This window comes from Protopterus annectens, chromosome 1.part0 (genome assembly GCF_019279795.1).
Source record: "Protopterus annectens isolate FY-2018-M chromosome 1.part0, PAN1.0, whole genome shotgun sequence".
NCBI lineage: Eukaryota > Metazoa > Chordata > Ceratodontiformes > Protopteridae > Protopterus > Protopterus annectens.
The window spans coordinates 1,553,615,418-1,553,633,249 of NC_056725.1; the positions used below are offsets into that span (position 1 = coordinate 1,553,615,418).

At 42.0% G+C, this 17,832-nt stretch overlaps 1 protein-coding gene across 1 annotated transcript in view; it reads left to right on the forward strand.

The window, feature by feature from the left end:
* MAP3K4 (mitogen-activated protein kinase kinase kinase 4) overlaps window positions 1–17,832 on the forward strand; it is a gene marked incomplete in the record, with an annotated part of 2,414,579 nt that overhangs the window by 1,282,616 nt on the left and 1,114,131 nt on the right.

Sequence of the window (17,832 nt, forward strand, 5' to 3'; positions counted from 1 at the left end):
TTCTTTTTCAGGAGCAATCTGTGAGTAATGTCTGGTTAAGTAACTTGCTTAGGGACACACGAAGCAAATTAGGGTTGAGGGAGCAGCTTGGAGTGTTAACCTATGTGCCAGCTTATGTAGCAGATTATGTAAAGATTTCAGTAAAAAAATGGTGGTTTGCCACATCTCATTCTGTTCTTCCACAACATTTTATTGTGGTTAGGACATAATTTTTTTTTATAAGTTTATCCAGTATCTCCTCAAGAAATGCATTATTTGCTTTCGTTTTGTTGAGTATTGACAGGTTTCCCTGAATATTCAGTTCTTCTGTCAGTGAAATGCATTCGTCAGTTGGTTTGTGTAAAAAAAATGAAATAAAATAAATATATATATATATATATATATATATATATATATATATATATATATATATATATATATATATATATATACTGGATTTATTTGATTTTCATTGGGGTTATCTTTTTCACCATGGCATACATAGTTTGAAAAAACACGTTAGTAGCAGATTTCCAAGCAACTGCTGTTAAATAATGAAAACTTTCAGATTTAAAGTTTCATGTTTGTTAATGTAAAAGCTAGGTCCTTCCTTGCTGCTGCAGTTAATTTGTCTGCATTATATGAAGCAAATTGTATCTGTGTTAAAATACAGCAGTCTGCAGCAGTATTTTTTGTTTGCTAGATTTTATTTCATAAAATTGGTGTTTTGAAACATTGGGCATTTTCATTAGTACATCATTCCATTGTTATTGTTTCACCTGATGGGCTGTGTTCTTGCTGTCTTGGACCAAGGTACTAATGCCATGAAATATAGCTGTGCTGAAACTGTAATCTGACCATTATCAGAAAGAACAAGAAAGTTTTTTAAAAAAAATGTTATTGCAGCAGAATGTCTTCCTGTGTAGTCCTTAGAAGGCATCATTTTTGATAAGTTTTTCTTTGTCTTCCTAGAAGGAGGAATACTCAGGAGTGGTTGGTGGTTAGGTATTTTCATCACAGGTTTTATTTTCAAGTTTCCTGTATTAAAGGACATGAACTCTTCCAGTGAACATATGCATGGCATCAAGAGTTGGGTTTTAGGATTGTGTGCCATCTCACTGCTCACACATTGCAGATATTAATCTAGCACTTGTCATAAGTTTTTCCATTTGGTGTTGATTAAACTTTTGAGTCTTCCCTTGTACGTTTTTCTGCTGTTGTCAAGCCATTTTCCATCCAGAAGCCTCACTGGCGATGCTGCCTGTTTTGCATTGGGAACGAGCACAAGTAACAAAGATTGATGAAAGTGCTATAATTTCAACACTGCCCCCAAATGCAAAAGGCACAAGATGACTGAGACCTGTCTTCTCACTTGCAGACAGGAACAGAAGTCTCCCATTATTATTCATGTGGATCACTGTTTCAGCAGAATTCTTAATATGTTGGAATTAGCTAGAGGCAGATGTCTGTCTGTTCTGCCTGACTGCCAGAGCTTTGCAGATGTCTTGGCATGGGCTGAGTTCTCCCCAACTTGAGGACACAAGCCTGTCTCGCTGGATAACAAGGGATTCAGCCTAAGTATACTTCCATTTATTTTTTGATGCGTGCATATGCACATCTTGGAGAGAAATTTAACAAGCTGCTTGATCTAGATTGTGCTCCAGAGCTTCTGTTGTTGCAAGTCTCCAAAAGATAACTTGTACATCGGGGGAAATTTGCTTTTTTCTTTCTTCCATTTATTTCTTTCTTCATTTGTACTTTTTGCTGTTGAAGATTTGAACAGAAACTGGGTTTGTGTCCCAGAGCATGCTTAGTATAGGTCTGAAGAGACTTAATAGTTGGGGGTGCCAGATCCCTTACGAAGACCCATTTAAATGCTTACTTCCAGCAGACTGCCACATCTCTGCAGGTTTTATCTGTTAAGTACATGTGAATAAAGAGGTCATACTTTGTGCTTGTCTGGCTCAGAAGAAGCTGAAGGCCATTATGCAGCCTCACAAACAAACAGCAGCCCCTACAGAAGGTGCACAAGAAAGGCCACTTCCTTAAATAGTTTGAAGTATAGGGGGCCTTCATGTCAGCTGTGAAGGTGCAGAAAGCGTCTTCCATACTTATCTTTCTTAGGTCCTTTTTCCTGAGACTCTTCATATGTACAACACACACTGTTTGCATCTCTGCTTTCCTAAGAATCCCTGCCTCGATGAGTCTTGTTCGTACAGGAGTTCAGGCTTGTTAAGGACTTGTATGCTGACAGAGCTCCCAGTATTTTTTTAATTTTCTCCAAATCTTTTGGGTTTCTAATACCATGACGGGAATGGACCCCATTCCTAAGTCAAAGTACAGTTGAAGTTCATGAAATTAGTATTGTTTCAATCTTTAATGTCAGCCAAAAGTGCTCTTCACAGCTCCCGCAATGTGCCCGGGGATGACTCCTGCAATTAGTACAGTGTTACATGGATTGGTAACATATCTAGATACAATTGTAGGTTCTTTTTTGTAAGACCCATTGTTCCTACTACTATTGGAACTGTCTAGGTATCTTTCTTCTACATTGCACTCGTTTCTGCCTGCAGATCCTGATGTTTTATGACTTTGTCTGTATGCAAGACACTATAGTCACTGGGTTTAGCAATTTCAGTGATCAGTGCTTCTTTTGTCGCCTTTTCTTGGACCACTGTATTCAGTTTTCTAGCATCTATCTTTTAAATTGTTGGTAATGGATGGTCCCATGTGATATAAACTTCATCATTTTCAATTTTGCTTTGTGACTCATGTTTTCGGTGTTTTTCAGCCACTTCAATACCATAATGTTTGCACAATCCCCAGTGCAACAGTCTTGCCACATTATTATGCCTTTCAGTATACAGTCCTTCTGCCTTTAGTATGTCACAACCAGCAACGAGCTGTGTGACTGTTAACAGTTCGGTTTTACAAAACCTACATTTGTCTGTTTCTCCCACATTTTCAATGGACTTTGTAAACCAGCATGTACGTAGCCATCTGTGTTGGGCTGCCAATATTAACCTTTCATCTCTTGGTTTAAATTTGCCTCTCCTTAACCATTTCTGCGTTTGTTCCTGATCAACATGAGGTTCTTCCAGAAGTTTTCTATACTTGAAACTATATTTTTGCTTTTTCCACATTCCTTGCCTTCTCATCTGGTCCTTCATCTTACAGTCTTTCTTTTGTTTTTTGGCACATTCAGATTTTTATCTACTTCTGGTTTGATTTCAGTTCCTGCTTGACACTGATATGCTTCTGCTGGATTAAGCAGATAAGTCATTTTAGATTTATTCTCCTCATGCTTCAAAACTTTCACTAACTTTGGGTCTTGTGAGATCAAGCAGATGTGTGGAGTCCCACGATTGCAGATCTATACATGTAATCAGTTTCAAGGAAGCCCATCCTTCCTTCGGAGTGGGGAATATATAATCTTGGTATAAATTAATTTTTATAAATCATTTGGTGAGCATGAAGCATCCTTTTTGTTTTCCTGTCTAATCTAGCCAACACATTTTGGGTCCAGTCAATCTTTCCAAAACTGTAAGTTAGGACAGGAAGAGCAAATTGGTTTATAGCTTGGATTTTGTACTTAGATGTCAATGCTGTTTTCAGGATTAATTTAAGTCTTCTAAAGTATTCTTTACTTTCATTCGTATTTGTTCATGTTTTATTGTTGATCCTTCATCAATTCCCAAATATTTATACACTCCCTCATGCTCAAGTTCTTCTGTATCCCATTATTGTCCCAAACTGATGTTTTCTTGGTGCTGCAGTTTTCCTGCTTTAAAGGTTGCATTTGTACACTTATCAAGACCATGCATGACATTCTTATCATCTGAAAACGTTTTGACAACCTGCAGCTGTGCTTTCATTTCATCATCTGATGAGCTATACAGTTTCAAATAATCAACAAAGAGAAGATGAGAAGTCTTTACACTTTGTATTGTATTCTATTATATATCCTCCTTTGAATTTTTATCCCTGGAATAATAATCTGTCCTTTATCATGGGTTAATGACAAAGTGGTCTGTCACTGCAATGTAGTCGACCAGTGTAGGGTGTATCTTATACATTTTTAAGCACTCTCCAATCCATGAATGTGGGATACTATCAAATGCTTTTTTATCAATCCATGCCATACTTAAATTCTTCCCCTTTTTACAGCTCTTCAGTATGACTTTAACAGCCAGTGATCCTTTGTTCTGTATGACTTTCTTTTATTGCCCTTTTGTTCTACTGCCATAATTGTTTTCTTCTAAATGACTATAAACTGTGTTTCCATCAATTCCCATGTAATAGTTTATACGTCGTCGGAAGGCAAGTTATTGGCCTATGATTTTTTAGAGTAGCTTGCAGGTTCACTCTTAAGTAGGAGCATTGTTTTGCCTGTTAGCCAGGTTAGTGTCTGTTCAGGGTGCGCATATAAATAGCTCTTACTCGTGGCTAAATCGTTTTGCAGAAATGTTCATACCTTTTACCAAAAGTTAGGTTTTGCATTTGGGCCTGAGGTTTTCCAGTTAGAGGCTTTTCTTAACTTTGTTTCAATCTCTCTGGCTGTTACTTGATCCCATTTCATATCCTGCACCTTTAAACTTCTTCTTTCTTTTACTTCTGTCCATTTAGCATCTATGTTCCACAGGATCTTCAGAGGTACTTCTCCAAAATGTTTCTATTTCCTCATTTTTTGGCGGTCTTTCAGTTCCTTTTATCTTGTTTCCCAGTTCTCTATAAAACTTTTTGGGTCATTAATAAATGGCTTGTTTTGTACTTTTTGTTTATATTTATCTGTGTATCTTCTGAGTTTTACCACCTGTGTTGAAATGTTTAGTTTATTTGTGATAGTGCATGATAGATCCTGGTCTCTGTGATAGTGCATGATAGATCCTGGTCTCTTCTAATACTGCGCATTGCTTTTATCACATCTGTCTTTCTTAGTATTTCTCTTGATCTATTCCCTCTTTTATAGTCTTCTAACAGTGACACTTCTTGTATTAATTGCTTTATAGTTTGCTCTATTTGATACTTCCATAATAGGTTCATAGGTTCATAGGTTCATACTAGGCTATCTGTGATAGGGCATTTAGATCCTAGCTCTTCTAATACTGTTGCTTATCACACCCTTTCTTAGTATGGGGAACTATACCCATTATTTTGCTGTGCCTCTGTTGAGCAGTGACACTGAGGTAATCCCTGGGGTATATCTGCGATCTCCCATCCATTGGTCAAGATTTCTCTTGAACATGGTATTCGATTTCTCCCCTTCCTTTCCCTCGCTACCCTGTGTTCTTGTGGTAGAACTTTATCGGTTATTAATTTAGCAGTGCAGTAATATATCCTGTTTACTTCTGTTATGTCCCATGGATCTCTATGGACAGTCCTAATTACTGCATTCATTTGTTTTATCAGACTTCTGGGTTTTATTGACCTTCTGCAGTCTATTTCTCTCATTGATCTTAATATAGCTATCTGTGTGTGTTAAGTCAAGCAACTCTTCTCTTAGCTCTTTTTCTTCCATACTGCGGGCATATCTCTTGTTTTCCGTTTCCTGCAGGCATTCTATAGAAAGTTCTACAGCATCTTCCTGTGGCACCTTCTCTTCAATTTCATCCTGTGCCATCCGTTGCTGTCATATGGGAACTCACTGGCCTGTCACTCCTCAGTGTTGAATGCATCAATGTTTCCACAGTTTCCTGTTCCTTTCCTGGCTGTCTAGCTTCAAGTGAATGTTTATACTGGTTTCCTGTGGAAGGCTGAAAAATATCTTGATATGGCACCTGACCAATTGCTTCCTGTTCACTGGTTTCCTCTTAATTTGGATATCCATTGCTGTATCCTGTTGTGCTTTTTGCTTTCGATTTTCTACACCAGCAGTGAGCATTGCCATCTGCTAAATAAGAGTTGCTTTCCTTCCCAGGGAGTCTGATTCCTCTTTGTCTGGTGATGAGGAAGATGAGCGGAACTCTTCCTATTTATCTTCCCCTCTGGGTTATAATTCAGAGAACTGTTCCGTCAAACTCCCCTCCAGCAGATATTTCTTGTGGCAAAGTCTTACCTTGGTAAAACAACACTGCTTAGTCCCAAAACTCTCTGTAATAACTGGGAAAGTAAAATCTTAGATTCATAAAGGTGGTCTTGTCCATCAGCTACTTTTGTCTTCACACCTGTTACTTGACAGACTCCTGTGGCAGAATACCTAACTGCAATCTCCAACCAGGTGGAGAACCTTCCAACAAATGAGACCCTCAAAGTACAAGTTTCCAGGCTTGACTTATAGACGTCAAAACGTAGGGTAAGCACATGATCAGGTGCATCTGTGATGCTGTGGATACAGCTTCCAGTGCAGGGTATTGTGGCTGAGGATTTAGCAGCTACAATCTGACATCAGGGAATAGCTGCATAACATGTCTCTTGATAAAAACTTTGATCTGAAGTAGTTAACTTCATTTCATCATCAACCTGCGGGATGTTAGATCCGGATCAGATCCAAGATGGCAGTTTCACCAGCATCTTATCCGAACTCCAAGCTCCTCCCCTTACCCCTAATACCCCTCCATCTCCATGTTCATCATGTTTCACTGTTGCAGTCATTACAATTGGGTTATCCTACTGGCAGGCTACCCGCAGTCGGCCTGAGTTCCAAAGTCTAGGTCTGGCGTCGGTTGCTGTCGCCTCTTCCCTGATGTCAGTGCGCCAGGGGTATATAAGATGCAGCCGACACCATTTTCTTCAATTTTTCTTGCCGTGCGGTGCCCGAAGCAAAAGCAGTTTGCAAGTGCCGGTCGACCAACTCCTGAAGTTTTCAAATTCGAATTTCAGATCCGAAGTCTTCATTCAAGCTAAGTACCCCGTTGGGGAAACTTTTTTCTTGCTCCAGACTGATGTCAGAAAAAATTGATAACTGTATTACTTGTGAGAAGCAAATACCTCATAAGGATTTTCATTCTTACTGTATTCCTTGCCTAGGCCCTGACCATAACATTGCTAGTTGTCGGTTTTGTGCTAGATTTAACCAGCGCACTATTAAGCGTCGGTACGATTCCCATTTTATTACTTTGGCAGATGATTTAATTATATAATGCCGTCGGATCAGCCGACTACCGGAATTTACAAAAAATGAAAAGAAAAGGACAGACATCCGAGATCCAAAACCGACGACGAGGCTTCTAGGCCTGTCGCCGGTTCTCAGTGAGGCGCTTTCGCAGCCCCTGATGCCCACTACCTCAGAACCATAGGCCGCTTCCGACTCTCACGTGGAGCCGATTGGACACTCTGAAACTATTCTCTCAGATGGGTCCGGAGCCGCTGAGCAGGCATCGGCTTCTGAGGGTGTTTTCAGGCCTACACAGTTATATGTGAAACCTACTTCAGCTACAAAGACAAAGAAACAAGTACAGCATTCAACTGGACTGGCCTCCATGCCTAAAAAACAGATGCTTAAAATGGCCGAAGACCTTATCACTTTGATCAGGGGTTCTCATCCCCCTCCTGAAAAGAGGCCTAGGCAAGAGTTAGAATATGAATCTTCAGACCAGGTTTCCATTTCCTCTGATTCCTCCTCTGAACAGGATTACTCTATTCCTGCCTATGAGGATTCTGATGCTGAAGAATCTATCCCTTCAGCCTCTCCTCCTGAGGATTATTCTTTTGGGGAAACACTGCATACTATGAGAGAGAATTTCCACTGGGAGAGCCAAGATTACTCAGAATCCAAGAAAAGGCTCAGAGATTTCCTTTTATTGCCCCCACACAGGCCCCTTGCTATCCCGCCTGTTTTAGACATTGTAGATTATGTATTTACAGAGTCCAGTTTTTCTCCAGACTCTTTACCGCCAGCTCATGTTAAGCCAGACAGATACTACAGGGTTCCTGATTCACATACATTTCTCTAAGAACCCTGCAGCGGACCCAGAAACCATCTCTCAGGATCCCAAAGGGGTCAAGGCTTCTACTGCAAAAAATCCTATTCCCTCCAATAAGGATTCTAGGGCCCTAGACAAATGGGGCAAAAAGATTTATATCTCTGCTACCTTGGCTGTAAGAGCCTTAAATTGCCAATTTCATATGCTTAAGTACCAGCAATATCTTATATCGTTGCTTAAACAGAAAATACCAGCAAATACAAAATGTGCAGACAATAAAGAAATGCAGGATTTATTGCATGCAGCTGAACAAGTTGGAAAGCATACTTTGCAATGTGGTTTTGATTCTCTTGAGGCCTCCTGCAGGGCCGCTGTTACAGGTTCTGTCATTAGGAGACATGCTTGGTTAAAAGAACAAAATTTGCCAGATCATGTTAAAGCAAAACTATTAGACTCTCCTTTACAGCATGATGCTTTGTTTGGTGCTAAAGCAGAAGAGGTGTTGAAGAAAATGGAGGCCAAGGCTAAATCTATGCAAACAGTCAAGGATTTCTTGCAGGTACAGCTTCCCAGATTTAGCAGGAACTGGTCTACAAAAAATTGGTTCTTTCCAGTGTCTGACCACAAAGGGGCAGATACAGACACCCTAGAGGAAGATCACAGCCGCAAGGCTCATGCAGGCCTAAACAATGGGGTGCTTCTACCTCCAAGAGCGAAGAGGAAAAATCACAGCCATACAGGAAACAGTGTCAATGACTTTCCACTTACAGCACCAAGCACTTATCTTTTGGCAGCCCCTTTGGGGGGGAAAGCTAGCACTTTTTTCACACAATTGGCACATGATCACCCAGGACAAATGGGTTCTAAATAAAGGCTACAGGTTCCACTTTCATACCCTGCCAAGGCAAAACGGTATGCCATACCTGCCACGCAATCAATGGGCAGAGGCACAAAAACAAGTTTCATCCCTCATGGACATGAGGGCCATTCAACAAGTATCAGAACAAGATGAGGGCCTTTCAACAAGTACCAGAACAAGAGCAGGGTCACAGATTCTATTCAAGACTGTTCTTAGTACCCAGAAAGGACAAAGCCTGGAGACTAATACTGGACAAAGCCTGGAGACCAATACTGGACCTATCTATTCATAGGTTCATACTAGGCTATCTGCCCTAGGGCATTTATAAGCCTAGCCAGAATGTGTTTGGCTTTCGCCACCCATTTTAAATTTATTTTGCTATGCCCTTTTTCGAGGTTAGTATACTGTGCCTCTGCCTAACAGTGACACAGAAGTGATACCCGGGGTAAACCTACAATCTCCCATCCACTCATCAAGATTCTTCTTGAAGAGAGTCAATGAGGGACTCTGCCTAACCTGGACTGGGATTTTATTCCAGAGTGAAGGGAGCCTCTGGGTTATGAATCTGTCCCTCCAGCATGTCCTATTTATTTCAGTGCTGAGGTTCAAGTCTCTCGAGCGCGTAGCTCGATGGGATTTTGATTTTCTGAGGTGCAGCATGTCCATTAATTCCAGGTTGGACATGGCTTTATACGTCAGGCACAGATGGCCTCTGAACAGGCGGTATGCCACTGAGTAGAGCTGGAGTGTCTTTAATCGGGCAGCATATGGCATCTGTTTGAGCCCTTTGATCCTCTTGGTGAGGTACTTTTGGGGTCTTTCCAGTTGCTGCAGGTGTCTGGTAAGGTACATCCCAAAGGGGACATTGTACTCAATTATGGGCCTGATGAGGGATGAGTAAAGAGGCACGATGACCTCCCCTGATCCAGATGTGAATCCCTTCATGATTAGGTGGGCTATATAAAATGTTTTTCTAACCACTTAGGCCACGTGGTTGTCAAATGAGAGATTGCTATCAACTGTACTAATTTATTGATCAGTGTTTTGTGTATAACCATGTCAAATGCTGAAGTTAATTCTATATAAATTGCATCATAGCACAAGTTTTCATTCATAGCTGTTATTATATTGTTATAGAACATCATTCAGGTGGTAATAGATCTAGTTTCAACATATGCATGCTGATATATGGTTTCAAGTTCCAGCCTGTCGAATTCTGACAATAACTTATCCAATATTACCTTCTCCATTATTTCTCCCCAACATGAAAGCAGACTTAAGGGTCTATATGACTCTAGGTTTGTCTACTTCCCTTTCCATTAGACAGGTTTAATAAGCCCATATTTCCAATCTTGAGGAATCTCCCCATATTTTTATGACCTAGTGAATAATAGATATATTGGTACTGTAAGTTCTTGCTGAAGTGTTCTCAGGTCATTGTTACTAATTTTGTCTCCTCCCTGTGCTTTGTTTGGATCCAGTTTGTGCAGTTCTTTTTCAATGTAATCTAATTTGATTCCAGTATCTGGGGTTACCTGGATGTCACTAGGACAACTTCTCACCCCTTTTGTGGAGCCATACTGTTTTGCCTAAGAGTTTGTAAATTTATCTATGATTTGTTGTGTGAGAATAAATTTTAGCATCTTCGCAGTTTATCAATTTATGTCTTTACTCCTTCCACTTCTTATGTATCTATAAATAGGTTTCCTATTATGCTCAATATCCTTCTATAAATTTTCTTCAAATTTTTCTTGATCTTGTCTCACACTACGCTTAATCTGTTTGTCCAGCTTGTGTATTTCACTTTTCAAAATTGTAGTTCAATCTTTCTTCCATTTCTTATATTTTTGTTGTCACTCACTTAGTCGGATATCTTGTTCTTATGAAAATATATCCCCCTGACTTTGTATGTCTAGATTCTGATGAACTTTTTTTTATTTTTTGCACTCTAACACTTTCTCTTTCAAAACATTCCACATTCTAACTATATTTTTTACACTGAACACCTCACTTCAGTTGGTTTTACATAGTGACTGTTTTGTTTCCACTTCTGTGCATTGGTTTAGATTTCAGTTTGGCAGAATTATCTAGCGACAAATTAACCTTTATAACCCCATGATCACATGAACGTCAACGGTGGTAAAACTTGACTTGAAGTATCAATTTATTTAGGAACACAAACAATGTGTAGTATGTTCCATCCCTTTAGTTTTTTTTACAGTCTGAATCAATTGTTGTTCCTGAATATATGTGTGAATAATTTCCTTATTAACACTATTGTATCAATATTATTCCAGTCTGTTTCTGTTAAATTTAAGTACCCAGCTAATGTTATTCTTCCCTCCTATGTTTCATGCAAGAAATGTACAAATTCCTCTAGGTCATCTGCACTTGACTTTGGTGGTCTGTACACTCCAACAATTGTTATATGTTCCAGGCTTGTCTTTATTGTCAGTTACACAGTCTATAGTATTGGTGTTATCATTGAACAGGTAATAATCACAGGTCTCATAATTATCTTTAATACCTATCATAGCATCTCCACCTGGCGTTTGTTATAATGTCTGTTACAGTAAAAACATTTATACCCTGACAGAACTGGTTTCCAGTCATTGTTCTTTTTAACCATATTTCACGAACAATAACATCAGTCTTGTGGGAATGTAGCAAATTTTCTAATAAAAAAACGTTATTAATGCTCCTAACATTAACAACCATCAGAGATGCATCAAATGTTGCTGTGTGAGCTATTATATTTTCGACTTGGCTAAAGTCCTGCCTAGTGTTTGTCAAATATTGCAAAATATCTGCTGCAAAAATTCTCTTCCCTAATCTTGACAAATGCCCGCCATCCTATCTGAACATGTGTGCCCAAAACTAGACTTGGATGCTCTACACGTTTCCATTTTTTAAAACAGGACATTTTTTCCATGTAGGTATTTACCCCCAAAAATCTTGTCATTCATGGTGACCTGACTATCCTTTCTATAGGTGATTTTTGAAAAATATGTCCTAACACCAGTACAAGCTATACTATCTAAGAGGGCTGTCACTTCCGTACTAACAGTCAGAGAAACCTTGCGGATGACACAATTTGTACCAACATGAATAAAAACGGATCTGTACTTCCTTACATTAAGGCATTCCAAGGCTTGTCTCACATATTCTGTTTTTGCTCCTGGCAAGTATCTCTGCAGATTCAGTTATTAGAGGAACTGATACTTGTATCTCCAGTTACAAGAGTATCTTTGTTGACCAGCACTGAAGAATCTTCAGCTTCTAATACAGTGATATCTGCTCTATCAGTTGTTATGAAGGGATAGAGCTTCATCACCATTAGTCTTATTAATCCCACTGTTTTCATTGTGTATTAAATTGTCATCCAGCTGGCTTTGAGCTTGAGCCATGTAATCCAACATCTCTTTTTCTCTACTTTTTTCATACAGTAATGTTCTTCAGTCCTTCCACGTTCAGTTTTGATTTCTTCCTTTTCACCTGCCCCTTGCTTCTTTTTTCTATTTTCTCTTTTGGGAAAATGATGCCTTTTTCTGTAGACTGAAAAAGGTTTTCTGATGGAAAGATATTCCCTTTAATGTGTGTTACATACAGCAGTGTCCTTTTTAGTACATATTCTGTTTACTTTACAGACATTAATCAGTTTATTTTTCTTCCGTGTTGTATGTTGTGAACTTCTTCCTTTCTGTTTTTGTTTCCTTCTAAACAAACCGTATCCTCAGATTGCTGAATATTTGCATCCAGAATTCCAAAGTTATCAGGGGCATCGTCTTGTTTTATAGGGGTTGAATGATCTTTGCAGACAATATTCGCATCACTTTCTAAAGTGTTCTGTTTGTTCTTTGGCTGACATTATTCAGCTCACCAGTCCAGTTGTTAATATCTGAAACAACAGATGTTCTTCGTGTTTCACTGTTGCAGTCATCAGTAGCCCTCGGTCGGCCTGAATACCAGAGACTTAGTATTTCTGCTTTGGTTGCTGTCGCCTGAAGACTGACATCAGGTCGTCAGTGGTATAAAGGAAGGCAGCAGATGGCATTACAGCAGTCTTTCTTCCCGTGGAGCCTGAAGCAGTAGTAGTTAGAACGAGTGCCGGTCGGCCGCTACCTGAGTTTCGTTTCCGAATTAGTTGGTCTTCTAAAGCTAAATAAGCCGTTGGGGATCCTTTTTTCTTGCACTAACTGATGTCAGAAAAAGTTAATTGTCTCGCCTGTGGAAAGCAAATACCACACCGGGACTTCCACTCCTACTGCATCATTTGTCTATGCCCAGAACACGGAAGTTCCTCGCTGTCGCTTCTGTGCTTTAACGCCAGAACTGTTCATCGTCGGGCCCTTATTCTAGCCAGATATTTCTGTTTACAGTCCTCGAATTTTGATATGGCTTCCGTAAGCCATCTGACAGCAGACCTTCCAAAATAAACGTAAAGACTGAGACAGACCGCACAGGACTAAACCTTCCAACGGCGCTACCGTTAAGCTGGTCGTCACTCCTCCGGAACTCAGTGAGGTGCTTTCCCAGCCCCTGATGCCTGCTTCAGGTAATTCTCAGGCTTCTACCGAGACCCTTTCGGTGTCTGGTATGTCGTAGAACTCTTCTTCTTCTAAGGATCCTGCGGTCGTCTCTACCTTGGATGGGTCCGGAGCCACTGTGCAGGCACCAGCTTCCAAGGAAGTCCTTCGCAACACTGAATCCAGACATAAACCGGCACCTTCTTTCACGGCTACTGTTCTTTCTAAAACAACAGAGTTCCTTAGGCCCAAGGGTCGAACCACCCTCAAGAAACAGACTTCCAGCCATTCTTTGACACCTGCTCCCTTGCCTCAGTCACAAATGCTTAAAATGGCAGAAGACCTTATCATGCTGATTAGGGGAAGCCAAACCACTCCCTCAAAAAGAGAGATCTGTCTCCAGATGTTTTGTCTGAACAAGAGTCATGAATGTGATACATCTGACTATGAAGACATGCAGCCCCTCTCGACATGAGGATTCTAATGCAGAGGAATCTATTCCTTCAGCGTCTCCCCCAGAGGAATTCTCCTTTGGGGAAACCCTGGATACTTTGAGAGCATTTCAAATGGGAGAGTCAAGACTACCCACAGTCTAAAAAGAGACTCAGAGAGTTCCTGGACCTTCCACAGCACAGGCCCTTAGCCAGCCCCCAAGTTGTAGATATGGTAGATGATGTCTTCCTTGAATCCAGCTTGACTCCAGACACCCTCCCTCCTGCTCCCAAAAAGCCAGACGGGTATTAGAGTCCCTGACTCTCACAAATATCTCTTTAAAAACACAGCTGCGGACCCTGAGGTCATTACTCAAGGCCCAAAAGGGGTTAAAGCTTCTTCATCTAAGAATCCCACCCCTCAGACAGGGATTCCAGAGCACTGGACAGATGGGGTGAAAAAAGTATGCACCTCAGCTACTCTTGCTATCAGGGCACTAAATTGTCAGTTCCATATGCTTAAATATCAGCAGCATACCTTGGAACTCCTTAAGCAAAGAATTTCTTCCTTCCCTGCATGGGCAGAATCTAAAGATTTACAGGAATTAATGCACTCTGCTGGTCAAGTAACTAAACACACTTTGCACTGTGGTTTTGACGCCCTAGAAGCTTCTTGCAGGGCAGCAGTCACTGGATCTGTCATTAGAAGACATGCATGGTTTAAGGAACACCCCCTTGCCAGACCATGGCAAATCAAAATTGTTGGATGCACTGTTGCACAAAGATAACTTATTTGGTACTAAAGCAGAGGAGGTGTTAAAAAAGATAGAAGAAAAAGCAAAATCTATGCAGACTGTTAGATTTCTTACAGGTACAGCCCCCTAGGTTCAGCAGGCATTTTCCTTCCAAGCACTGGTCCTTTCCTGCATGTAGTAAACAGGGCCAGCCTAGACCCCTGGGAAACAGACCTCCAAGACAGCAGTCCCACAGATTGCAGAGGTCTAAGCAGTGGACTGCCTCCACTTCAAAACCAGGGAGTTCTAAGCCACCCCCTTATGGGAAAAACTCACAATGACTCACCCCCTCCCTACCTCGCCTCTGCCCACTATCACATACCCGTAGGAGGAAAACTCTCCTTTCACTCAAGCACCTGGGCCACCGTTACCAAGGATCAGTGGGTTCTGAACATTGTGTCTCAGTGGTACAAATTCTCTTTCCACACTTCCAACCCCAAAAGGGATGCCAGATCTACCAACAAGTCAGTGGGCAGAGGCTCAAAAGCAAATCCATACCCTACTCTTTTTGGGAGCAGTAGAACACGTTCCTGCAGAGCAGATAGACCAAGACTTCTTCTCCAGACTTTTTCTGGTACCCAGAAAAGAGGGCACCTGCTGCCCCATCCTCGATCTATCCATTCTAATCACCTTCCTAGTGATCCCAAAATTCAAAATGCTCACCCTCCAGCAGCCACTACCCATGCTGTCCAAGGACGCTTGGCTAGTCACCCTGGACCTAAAAGAGGCCTACCTTCACATTCCCATCAGGGAGTCTTGCAGAAAATATCTTCGCTTCAGGGCAGGCTCTCAACACTTTCAGTTCTCTGCACTTCCCTTTGGCTTATCTACTGCTGCCAGAATTTTCACAAAATGCCTGCCTCCGGCCATTGCTTTTTGCAGACAAAGAAATCTCCAAATTTACCCCTACTTAGATGACTGCCTTATTCAGGCAGACAGCCAGGAAAAGCTGCCCAAAGACCTGGCCTTTGTAAAGGACCTACTAACCTCCTTAGGGTAGACAGTCGACGAAAAGAAATCCAAATAGGTACCCACCAAAAGGATAATCTTCCTGGAAGCAAGTCTGGACACACCATCCCAGATGGCATGCCTAACACCAGAGAAACAGAGTTTCCCATCAGCTTACTTCTCTCAACTGGCCACCAGGCCCCAGCTTTCTGCAAGGGAAATCCTGCAAGCACTGGGGTTCATGGCATCTTGCATACTCCTTATTTCATACGAGACTGCACATGAGGAAACTTCAATGGTACCTAAAGAGCCTTTGGTGTCATCACACTCAAGATCTAGAAACTCTTATACCTATTATTCTTTGCCTGAGGGAAGAATTTCTTTGGTTGGCAAAATCCTGCTCCCACAACAAGGGACTGCCCTTCTCACCACACCCCGCCGCCCAGACCCTCACCAGAGAGGCATCAGACTACGCTTAGGGTGCACACCTGGATGGCAGGTGCATACAGGGCCAATGGAACCCCCAGCAACTCCCTCTGCACATCAATCTAAAAGAGATGATGGCTGTGCAGCAGGCCTTGATAGCTTTCAAACCTCTTCTCTCTCCAGGGGTTCTCCTGTTCAAAACAGATAACACCACAGTGATGTGGTACATCAACAAGCAGGGACGGACTCACTCCTACCCGCTGTGCAGGCTGGTCATAGCCCTTTGGTTCACAGCCTCTTCCATGCATCTACACTTGTTAGCACAATACCTGCTGGGCTCTCTCAACTTCCTGGCAGATCAATTAAGCCGAAAACTGTTGGACCCCCACAAGTGGCAGCTCAACAGAAACACATTCTTGCTAATAACTCAGAAATGTGGAACCCCGGAGATCAACCTCTTTGCCTTCCACACCAACCATCAGCTCAGCAAACTCTGCACCAGGAAGCATTACTGCATGACATGGAAAGTATATGCCCTGTCCTTCCCCGGAGTAAATCTGTGTCTGTCTTTCCTCCCCTACCTCTCATTTCCAAGGTACTGATCAAAATAAGGGAGGAAAACCCAAGGACCATTCTCACAGCTCCAGACTGGCCCAGACAGCACTGGTACCCCTTGCTGCGCAGCCTGTCCCCACTACCCCCATGGAATCTTCCTCACATTCCCAACCTCCTAACCCAGAGGGAAGGGAAATGTATGCACTCCCAATTGCAGACAGTCAATTTGGTGCATTGGCTTATAACCTGTCCCCCGACCAATCTGCCCTCCTCAGTAAACAGGTTCTGGATGTTATCCAAGAGGCCAGATGCCCTAGCACCAGAAAGTCTTATGCAGATAAATGGAAAAGGTTCTGCACCTGGATCCAGGCTAAGGGGGCCAATACGGCACAACCCTCCATTCCTGTCATCCTGGATTACTTAGCTGACGTGTACTACACAGTGTTCTCTCTTTCTCCTCTATAAAAATTCATGCCTCTGCTATTTCCACTCATTTTCCCACTGAGCAGCCTCTTTTTTCACACCCTCTGATCAAGCATTTCCTCAGAGCGGCTAACAACTTGGCCCCCCCAGAAGAGCACCAACACTAGCATGGGACCTTAACTTTGTCTTGGAAACGCTCACCCTGCATCCATTCGAACCAGCTTTTTCTGCAGAGCTAAAATTTCTCTCCTGGAAGACAGCCTTCCTCCTGGCCATCACTTCAGCTAGAAGAGTCTCTGAGCTGCAAGCACTCATAGCAATGGAACCCTTCATCATCTTCCATACAGACAGGGTATCCCTCAGAATTAATCCATCCTTCATGCTCAAGGTGGTGTCCAGTGTGCCTCCTAACCAATCCATCCATTTGCCCACCTTTTTTCCTAACCCTGAAAACAAGGGGGAAAGGATTTTGCACTCTAGATGTGCATAGACAGCTCGGACACTATCTGGACAGGACTAAACCCTTCAGAAAATCTGATCAACTGCTTGTTAGCTTTGCTTCAGTGGCAGAGGGCAAAGCCATCTCCAAACAAACCATTTCCAAATGGATAGCACACTGCATCCATTTCTGCTACAAACAGCATGGCAAGCCCCCCCCTCGGGGATCAGGACCCACTCCACTAGAGCAGCCTCCACCCCTGCAGCTTCATCAGAGGAGGCCCCACCAGGGACATCCTGGAGGCTGCCACCTGGCCATCTGTTCACACCTTTACCAAACATTACCACCTGCCTCTCTTTCCTAAATCCAGGGGAGGTTTTGCCTCTGCAGTCTTGCAGTGCATACTAGCCAGCCCCTAGCTTCCTTGACTGCCTCAACCCATTTCCTCAGCTTTGGGAATCTACCCAAATTTGATGACTGCAACAGTGAAACACAAACATAGTACAGTTGTGTACACTTACCATAAATGTAGATGTTAGAGTGTCTTCACTGTTGCAGTCCTGGTTTCCCTCCCTCCTTCCCCCTTTTTT